Source organism: Pelodiscus sinensis, chromosome 1 (genome assembly GCF_049634645.1).
Source record: "Pelodiscus sinensis isolate JC-2024 chromosome 1, ASM4963464v1, whole genome shotgun sequence".
Lineage (NCBI taxonomy): Eukaryota > Metazoa > Chordata > Testudines > Trionychidae > Pelodiscus > Pelodiscus sinensis.
The window spans coordinates 261,737,760-261,749,107 of NC_134711.1; positions in this window are offsets into that span (position 1 = coordinate 261,737,760).

Genomic DNA, 11,348 nt, shown 5'->3' on the forward strand with positions numbered 1-11,348 from the left:
GTCACTGAGACTGACATAGAATGTGGGAAAATATCATTTGCAAGAGTAAATCAAATTGCTTGAAAAATGGTTTGGGAAATTGATTAAAGTAAAGTATCAAAAATCACATCTGGTGCCTCATAAATTATCCACAGTTATGGTCTGTCATTCAGTTTCTTCATGAACACCATTCTATAACTTTGAAGCCATATGGAGAATATCTAAAGCAACCTGAGGGATCTCATGCTTCTATTATGATTATATATACTTTTAGAAAACATATAGTTTACAGTGGAAAAATCTGAGAGATTAGCATGAGAAAACTGGGATTCAGAATTTAAAAAAACAACATATGGCTGGTTGAACATATACAAAAGGGGCTGGTTGAACCTTCTTCTTTGGCTTCCCTGTTTTATGATTTACGTGAAACATTTTGGGCAAGGACTAGTACAAATAATAACATCTATTGCATTAAACTTTTGAGCAAAAATATTATCAGACTCAACCCATAATTATCTGATTTAAGATCAGTCTAGAGCTTGAGAAAGAATTTCTGTGATATTAAATAGTCCATTAGGATAAACCATGTTAACTTTATCGTTATCATGCCAAACGTACCATAAAAGGCTGTCTCTATTTAAGGATATACATTATCAAAGGAATAAAGTTCACCTGCGTCATATTAGATCAAAATTAAAAGTTACCCAGAGGCATTATTAGAAAATGGGTGCACGTTAATCTGAGACTTCAACATTTACAGGTTCAGAAGACAAATGAGCAATTCTTCAAGATTCTTTGATTTTATAGATGTTCTATGACTGGAATTAGTACTTTGCAGATAGTAGCAAATGATAGATGTCTTTCTGCCCAATGATGAACATTTTCACTGGATTACAATTGTGTTGTACACTAAAAAATGGTTTTATAAAAATAAATGACACCATGGTTACTCTTTGTATCTCATTGATTTAAATGTGGAGTATGCTCATTTTAAAAATAAAATGATGCTTCTCCCTCCTCAACAGCCCCAGAAACTGAAATGTAGATTAACGCACTCACACACTCAAAATGGGTTATTTCCATCTAATACACCAAAGGTAGAATTTCTATAGGAGAAATTGTGCTCTCTTACTTATGCAACCTCATTGCTTTCAGATTATATCCTTTCTTATGTCTGCAAACCTGTTAATACTAATGGGGCTTCACATACCCCTCCGAAAATGTAATCTGAAAATAGTAGAGCTTTATCATCATAGCAGTGAATTTATAGGGCTGTTAGAAAACATGAATTTATCAGCAGATTGAAAGCATTTCAGTGAGAAATACTGAATAAAGAACACAATGGATACAGTGAAAAATACTGAATAAAGTAGCCTATAAAGTCACTTTAAAATATTCTTTATGGTTGCAAGTAAATAACTCACATTTTAATACAGTTAAATGCAAACACAGAAATATAGGAACAAATCATGTAGGCTGTATTTACAGGATGGGGGACTCTATCTTGGGAAGCAGTGACTCTGAAAAAGATTTGGAGGTTTTTGTGGATGGAGCATATAAGAGGCAAGGGGAAGCAATGGCTTCCATAGGTCTTAGTGCTCAATATGTTTCTTCTTTCTATCCCTGTTTTGACGATTTCTTCAGGCTCCCATGGCAGGCTGTTGCACCGTGGTGAACCTTCCTCCAGACAGGATCTAGTAGCTAAAGAGTGAATAGGCTTCTTGCTTCCCAGACCCATTAGTATACCACTGAATCTGTGAAAGAGCCATTAAGTGGTAATGAAGCCATTTAACGGGCATGTGCCAAACCAGAGGTATATACTCTGAATTTACTGACAAAACCAGTTGTGTATTACTGTAACATGTCTACAACAACTTCATTTAAAATTAGCTTTAAATATTTTCATTAGTTTGTTGTAATTATTAAATTGCATTTCTAAAAAAATACATCCTTGGATCTTCAGACATACAGGTTTTTTTAAATAAATTCTTCAACAGACCGCCTTCATCTAAAATACACATTTTAATTTTAATTACTGTAGTATAAAACTTGCTTCCAAAGTCTTCCTGTCCTTTCAGTCCATCCCTTCAGTAATTTCTCCCTTCATGCACCTTTTGCAGAAAGTTCTTAACGGGACAATATTCCTTTTCTTCCAGACAGCTGGAGAAATACGTTTCTCTTTCTTTACTTCTGATTATTTGATGAACTAGTTTTAAGAGAACACTCCACGAAAATCAGTACTATAGTAAGATATACAATCATTTGTTATGTCTGAAGTCTTCGGAAACATATCTTTATCATAACCATATGGTGAAAATTTCATAAACATGTCTATTGTTATGAATAACAAACAAAATAAATGAGTATTTCCTTTTTCTAAAAGCAATGAACTTTGTTATGAATACACTAAAACACTATGTCTGATTAATTTTAAATGATGCCTTTTTCCGGTGTGTTAATTATGTAGTAATCTGAAATGATTATTTTATGAAGGCTTAAGAGTACCTTTTAAAATATAAAATCAACTGATTATATATAAAATATAAAATACTGATTAAGAAAATGTAAAGCAGAGAAAAGCTGCATCATGGATTCCATAATATTTAATGTTCTATGCTTCAGGACAGCTGACTTAGCCTTACTACAGAGATTTTTTTCCAAGTAAATCTCTGAAACTTCAGTGTATATCAAAAGCCGACTGACAATTTTCATTTCCAAATTTAGTGCTTTTAATTAGGTATCTTCTGCGTGTGTAGTCTTCATAATCTGGTGTACAGTGGAGAACATGCTCCATTACAGAAGAGTGTTTTTTCAAATGTCATTTGCTACATTTTGGTTCAAGGATTTGGCTGGTAGGGGTGAGCTGGGATGGGGAGGAAAAAGAAAAGGGAGACAGAGGGTAGAGATGAGGCCTGGGCAGAGCAGGGTCAGGGCATGGGCATAGCAAGGGTGACATATGTATGAGGCCACAGGCTGGGGAGCTTACAGAGCTTCACCCCGTACCTATGTTGATATGTGTTTCAATGTCATAATTTTTGACATTATTTAATCTATACCGATTGACATTGTTATTTGACAATGCTTGTTAATTAAACAGTAGTATAACAGTAAACAGAATATCAGTTTAATAGATATATTCCCACCCTTGATTTCAAGTAAAGATCTGGCATCTCTGTCTCTGTCATCCAGAACTGGTGAGTTTGCATTTCCCAACCTAAGTTACAAAACTTCTTTTTTACCGGATGAGAGAGAAATGTTGGAGGAAAAAATACTTTCGCCTGGTTACGTTTATCATGTCTTCTGTTTTCCTAGTTACTGATTTAATTTCTTTTATGGCCTCAGCTTCCGGGATTGACGATTAAAAAGATATCTCTAATCCAATCATTATTACTAATGACTTTGAAAATAGATAGTTGTTAATGAGCTAAAATATCTTTCCATGGGTCACTTTTTCATCCACTAGAGGACCCTTCTGTAATAACAATTATTCCTTATTGATCAACCAATCCACTAAAGAAAACATACGCCTTAAAAAGCAACTCTTACCCATCAACCAGATTTTCTTTTAACATACTTCTCTAAACACTTTTAGTAGTTTGAGGGGATCTTTTCCCTGGACACTTGGATTCCCACAGACCTGAAGATGCAGATAATTACAGCCTAACACTCAGTCAAACATATAAAATTCCTAAATACACATGTTAGAAACAAAAATTATGTGTCAGAATTAAACCACACTGTTTACTAATATTGGAAAGAATATCAGGAAGAATAGTAATATGTAAATGAATATAACATGCAAAAAGAAAAAAGGATCAAAAGGATTAATATTTATCAAGTACTAACAAGTGGATAATCTGCTGAACACAAGCTCCCAATGAGACACTGGCCAAAAGGAGGTAATGTGATCCTGGGATGCATAAACAGGAGCATCTCAAGCACAAGTAGAAAAGTTATTTTATCTCTGTATTTGGCAATGGTCCATCTGCTGCTGGAATACAGTTCACAGTTCTTGTGCCAACAATTCAAGAAGGATGGTGATAAGTTGGAGAGGTTTCAGGGAAGAGTCATTAGAATGATTAAAACATTAAAAAAACATGCCCCCCAGTGATATATTGAGCTCCTTGAGTCTATTTAATTTAACAAAAAGAAGGTTAAGGCACAACTTGATTACAGTCTATAAGGACCAATATAGGTACAAATATTTAATAGTAGGCTCTTCAATCTAACAGATAAAAAATCATAACATGAGTCAATAGCTGGCAGTTGAAATTCAGACCTGAAATAAGGCAACCTTTAACATTTTCCAAATAATCTTTGGAAAAACTTACCAAATAGTGTAGTAGATTATGCAATGCTGATTTTTAAATGTAAGAATTGATTTTTTTCAAAAAGATATACTCTAGAATTTATTTTAGAAACATTCCATAGCAGATGTCATACAGGAAGTCAGACTAGATGTGCGCAATGCTTCCTTCTGGCCTTAGAATCTATTAAGTGAGAGCTATGAACTAACAACTTCATCGGAGGACCCAAAATATCTACAACCCATCTCCCCCTCATTAAGACTCTCCACTGTTAGGCCACATCCTGAGTGCCTTAGGGTTTTGGTCCAACGATAGTTTAAGGACAAAGAAAGAACAAAATAAGGATTGGGCCTTCCCATTTTAGAAATATCTGATTTACTTGTTCCTGCAGTTTTCCAGAAATCTTTGGAGGATCTGGAATGTGGCATCACAGTTGATCAAGTTCTGATTTACCTCTTCTTGCTCAGGAAACTGGAATTCAGCATTGCAGTTTGAAGTTAGAGCTTGAACCATAGCTCATCCAGTTTTATAATCCCTTCCTCTCCTATTGGAAGTTTACCTTTTAAACTATTACATACATGTGTTTATCTATCTGGGTGAAAGAGAAGTATGAAGGAAGGACATTATATTTGTCTATATCTAAGTTTGGCAGAGTTCAATTTTATAACAATTTCAGTACATATATCTGTTCATTTTGAAGATTTATTTTTATTTGTTTGAATTTTCAGTTCTGGGAAATTATAGGGGGAAGGAGCAGACAATAATGCTGGGCACAGATTCAAAAATTAAATATTTATAAGCATTAAATTATAAATTGTCAACACCGTATGTAAAATACATTATACAAAGTAAATAGCTAGAATCCAAACTGTAATACAGGGGCATGCAACATTTTTCTTACTTTACCTGTCTGTAATTCTTGATGATAGACATTTACGAGTAAAATTCTAATTTTTTCAAGCCCTCCTCCACACACATATACAGTTCTAAATTGCTAACCAGGTGTACAACGATGCAACTCTTTTACAGGAGCTAATCTCACTTACAAGATATGGCCTTCAAAGTCTGTGCCTACAGCATGCAATACTAGCAAAGGAAAGCAACTCAGAGGACAAATTCTATTGCCAGCTCTGCCAGTAATTTGCTTTTTGACAGTGGTAGAGTAATTTTCCCTCCCTAAAAGTGTGATAACGCCCCTTATCCACTCCTTAACAGAGCTATGCTGTGCATGGAAGAAGATTACTATACATTGTAACTGCTAGCTATTTTAATTTTTCATTTTTCAACTTAAAAGAGGATTTTAGAATTCAGACATTTACACTTGCAGAACTATAACCTGGAAATTACAGGTCTCATTCAAAGCAAATTGAAGTCTTTTCAAAACTTTGGAGCAGGCTTTATATGCATACCAAAATAAATCCAGTTGATAGTGGGAAGACCTGCTAGCTCAAGTGTGGGACCATATTATAGGGTGGATTTAAAAACTGATGTTTAGATCAATCATAACAGACAACCAGACCTTGCTCGCATTTGTAACTAGAACAAAAATGACAGATGATCAGAAAATTAATTGAACTGAAATTTGATGAAAATAAGAGAGAAATCATTATATTTGTTTCAATTTTTCCATTTCCCAAATAATCACTCAAAATGAATGTACTTAAAAGCATATGTGAATTGACAGGTTCTCGTCTAACTGCAACCAATTATATATACATGAAGCATAATAGTAATACATGAAAATCCAACCTAAGCTTTCCCTCCACCCCCAATTTTGTCTACTATGAGGATTTTTCCCTAAACATCTGTCATAACAGAACACTGCATTTTCTGTAGTGAAATTATGCCCATCTCCCTTATATTTAATGAACCACATCTGCCCCCACTAATTATGTTGCAGTTCCCTGCAGCTGCTAACAGTGGGGCAACAGGAAAATGCTATCATTGTGAGAATCATCAAGGCAGTGAATAATGGAAGTATTCAGGAATTCTAATACCTATACAAATGGCAAATGTCTATGTATACACATATGAGGATAATTTAGGAAAAGAAGAATGCTAACAACTGGCAAGAAAAGTCTCATGTTGTTGGCTCAACAGGTATAAACAGTATGTTCAGAGTCTCAGAGAACCATGCCAGTTTGTGCTGAAGAAATTCACAACCAAGAAAGCATATTTCTCATGTAATGATACTCTTGTCTGTAATAAAAATTGGCAGTGATTAATTTTTACTAAAAGGTAAAAGTATTCAATTACAGATGTTTTACTCTATATACTTGGAAGCTGTGCATCCTTGAAGAGTAATATTGGTTCTCATATTTTCTGAAGAATCAACATTGTGCTAGCCAGATATGGAATTCTCCATCACATTAGGGGAGCCAATAGGGATCTTCAGTAAGTCCTGGTCTACACTAAGGCCAGTGTATTATTTCAAAATAACAAGTGGATCATCCACAATACCTAGCCCATTATTTGAAAACAAGGGGCTGGTTATTTTGAAATAATAATAACTCCTGCTTTCCATGAGGAATAATGCTTATTTCAAAAGTGTTATTTTGAAATAGAGGTAATGTGGACACTCCATTGCTGCTATTTCAAAATAACTACTGCCCAGAATCATTCAAAGTAATTTCTCCCAGGTGCTTCCTGGGGTTCTAAGGCTATGTCTACACTGTAAACTTCTTTTGGAATAAGCTTTTCCAGAAGAGATCTTATTTTGAAATAACTTTCCTAGCATCTATACAGCCAAACCACTATTTTGACATAAATTCGAAATAACAGAGCACTTATTTCGAATTTGGTAAACCTCATTCTACGAGGAATAACGCCAAATTCGAAATAGCTGTTTTGAAGTAAGTGCTGTGTAAGAGCTCCCCAGAGCTCTTAAAGGGGAAGAGTTTGGCCACAGTGCCTGTGCCAGCTCCAAGCCTGCCAGCCTAGAGCCAGTAGTCACTCCCCCTGACCCACTGGCTCCAAAACATGAGCCAGAAAGCCACTGGCCAGCCCTCCACCACTCCCCAGGAGCAGTCTGCCAGCTCCCAGGAGCCTGCCAGGGCCCGGAGAAGGTGGGTGCCTTCTTGGTCCAGGGTGGAGATCATGAACCTTATTCAGGTTTGGGGGGGATGTCCCCAACGTCCATGATCTCCACACTTGTCCCCCCTTTGATGCTCTGTTTTTTGTCTTTTTCTCATTCTGCATGTGGTGAGGACTATAGGGTTAGAGTTAGATTTAGGGTTCACCCCATACTCCCTTCTTTGCCCCATATCTCCAGGAGAACCAGGATCTCTGCCTCAGACCAGGATGGCATATGCCTTTTATAGCCCCTGGCAGGCTCCTGGGAGCCCTGTTCATGCCCGGGACTCTTGGAGCGGGCGGGGCTTTTGGCTGGGACATATCAGGAACCGGCATCTACGAGGTGTGTTTAAGCTCCCAGGGCCAGCTTCCTGCCACAAGTCCTATCCCGGGTTACTGCAGTTTTACGAGCTGCCAGTAAACAGGAATTATAGTGTTGAGATGAGTGTGAATGGAGTGGCCAGCAGGGCACCTATGTTATTTCCCTGAGGCCTCTTTTTTCAACAGAACTCCCTCTTCCACATCCATGTGGTTTAAAGTAAAAGGTTCGGAAATGTGGCTAGTACCAGGAAGGTGCAGAAACAGGCAAACTATTACTAAATATCTTTTAAACTTTTATTAGAATACTTCCAATTATAGTTTTTCTTTATTAGTCTTTTACATGCGTGGCCACCAAATAACTATTAGTAGGAGCAATAAGCAAAGTGCAATACAATAAATGAAAATTCCCTGAGCTTTTTCTAAGTCCCAGTAGTTGTCAATAAGGGACCAGGGATTATCAACAGTTATGTTTACATTAATCTTACTCATAAGTCTAATTACTTATCTAAAACTCTTAACAATACTACTTAACAAAACTTTTAACTAAGTTTAGATAGCAATACTCACACTTAGAAAAAACACAAAGTACAACAGCAACAACAGCATAGTTGGTATACGTTACGCTCTACAGGAACTCGTTTGGTTCGGTGAGCGGGAGGTGGCCCTCGGGTGATCAGTCCTCGGACCTGGCTCATATTCTGCCATCCAATGTTTATTCGGGATTCCTCAATTTGATATAGGAGGGATAGCTGTTTTATAGAGAGCTTTTGCGCACTTTTTGTGATAGGCTAGCAGACCCTGTCTGCTAAGTGACAGGGGTAAGGGGGTGAGATGGTTTCCTGTTTTTCCTTTTCTGCCTTATTGGGCATGGCACAGTCAGCACAACCAGCATGAACTTACATGAACTTTTTAGGTCTGGTTTTGATTCCTGTTCGTCGCTGACCTTTAAGTTACATAGTGTAAGGGTTTTCATCAAGGGGAAGTTGACCTTTTGCTTGGATGGCAATACGTGCGAGAGGCCTGGCCAGCAAAGAGCCTGCTTCCACAATCCACAAACACTTTTTTCTAAAAAAATGTTATTTTGACATTTTGTCAAAAAAATGCTACTGCAGTGTGGACGCTAGTATCGTTCTTCCAGAATAATTGCTGTTATTCTAGAAAAATGCTGCAGTGTCAACATACCCTAAGATGAGGTAGTGTATCCATGTTTAGGGAGCCTGCCTACTTTTGAGACTTCCCTGTAGTGTGTACATTCTATTTTGAAATACAGGCAGTCCCCGAGTTACGCGGATCCGACTTATGTCGGATCCGCAGTTACGAACGGAGCCCGTCTCCCTGGTCTCCAGCAGACCAGGGAGAGGAAGCAAAGCAGTGGAGCACATGGGCAGCAGATAGCCCAGACGCGTCTGAGCTGTCCGCTGCCCGTGTGCTCCTTGGCTGTGCTCTGCTTTGCTCCCCGTCTCCCTGGTCTGCAGACCAGGGAGACGGGGAGCAAAGCAGAGCAAAGCCACGGAGCCCGAGGGCAGCAGGACAGCCACGGTGCGTCTGGGCTGTCCCGCTGCCCCCGTGCTCCGCGGCTTTGCTCTGGACGCCTGTGGTACAGCAGCTGGAGCGCTGCCGGTTGGTCCCGTAGCGCCACTCTGGGCGTTACTGGACCAACCCGGCAGCACCCCAGCTGCTCTGCCCCAGGCGTCCTGATTCATCCACTGCTGGTCAGTTTCAGCAGCGGCTGAATCAGGACGCCTGGGGCAGAGCAGCTTGGGTGCTGCTGGGTTGGTCCAGTAGCACCGAGGAGCGGCGGCGCTACTGGACCAACCCAGCAGCACCCCAGCTGCTCTGCCCCAGGCGTCCCCAAGTCAGCCGCTGCTGAAACTGACCAGTGGCTGACTACAGGAAGCCCCTGCCCTGGGCTTCCTGGAATCAGCTGCTGATCAGTTTCAACAGCAGCTGACTTGGGGATGCCTGAGGTTCTTAAGTTGAATCTGTATGTCAGTCAAAACTGGCGTCCAGATTCAGCCACTGTTGAAACCGATCAGTTTCAGCAGCGGCTGAATCTGGACGCCAGTTCCGACTTACCTACAGTTTCAACTTAAGAACAAACCTACAGTCCCTATCTTGTACATAACCCGGGGACTGCCTGTAGTTATTTTGGGAGTTATTATTTTGAATAGGTTCTTATGAGATTATTTCCTAGTGTAGACAGGCCCTAAAAGTGAATTTGCAAGGTTTAATTAAATGGATGTAAACACATAGGGTAGGATTTCCAAAAGTAATCATCATTGATTTAATTCTGCTCCAATGGAATTTAGTTTCTACTGATTTCAGAATTGCAGTATGATAAAATATGAATGGTTCTTCTAGTGGAAAAGCTTTCACATCAAGTAAGTATTCAATAGAAGCGCTGAAATAAGGATAGGCATTAAGAGTGTGGTCATCCTTTTTTGCATACTGAGAGGAGAACAGCTCCCCCTCCATCCATAATATTCATATACTAACCTGATCCAAAAAATGTAATAAATTATCTACAATGTGGTATGTCAATTTAATTTTAATTTGTCTTAATAAAAGGTAAAAAAAGAGGCAGATCTGGTCACATGGAAATACTTGACTGAACCCTTGAAATACAATGAAATCGAGTCATAGAAATGTAGCAATGTAAATGATTTCAAGAAGTCATCTAACCCATTGAGGCAGGACTTAATATTTTCTGGACCATCTCAGATGGTTGGCAATCTAACTTGTTTTTTTTTAAAAAAACCTCTAATGATAGAGATTCCACAATCTCAATAAGAAATTTCCCCCAGTGCTTAACTACCTTACTGCTAACTAAGTCTTGCCTAATTTTCTCTTTCTTCAAGGAAGAGATAGGGATTTAATTATAGTTAAGAGTACATTTTGGTAACAATATTTATGAGGTTATCGGGTTGTAATAGTTTCATAAAAACAATCATAAAGTCCCAGATAAAGTATTATTTTTGAAGACAAGAATTGAAGTTCAACATGGATCTTTACCTTTAAAGTATGATGATTTGAAAAAAAGCCATAAATCTCACATGTTAGATAATGCACAAGCATTTGGATTACATTATGAAAAGAGGTGCATTTTACTAGCATTTTTGGGAATAAGCCATACAATAGTGGATATCAGTGATGTATAAGATATAGATCCTCCCCACTTCAGAAAAGGGTACAATTTTGTTTTGCATTTAAAAACTACCCAGCTCTGGTGAAGAGGCATATTCTTGATTGGTTTTGTTTTAATTATATGTATTTATATAGTAAGTGATTGACATTGATGTAATTAGTGATATTTATTGCTATTATGCTCATGTATTAGTATCATTTATATGCAAATTTAGTTCTGAATTATTCATCTGGTTAAATTTGATCTGGTATGCCATGAGAATTAATTGCTTATATGTTTGAACTTTTGCATTTTACATACACATTTCATTGATTCTTTTAATTATGTGATTTTGTAGTTGTGTGAATAAAAGTCTCATGAGCACTACTGCAGTGGCTGAGTAAGAGTTACAGTGAACTCTTTAGTATTAGAATGCTATTCTCATGAGAAAGCATCTCCAAAAGAGCTATTTTCAATTTCAAGCACTCTGTTTTAATAAGACTGCAAATACAAGACTATCATTAGCAATTGAGGAAGAAAGTCCA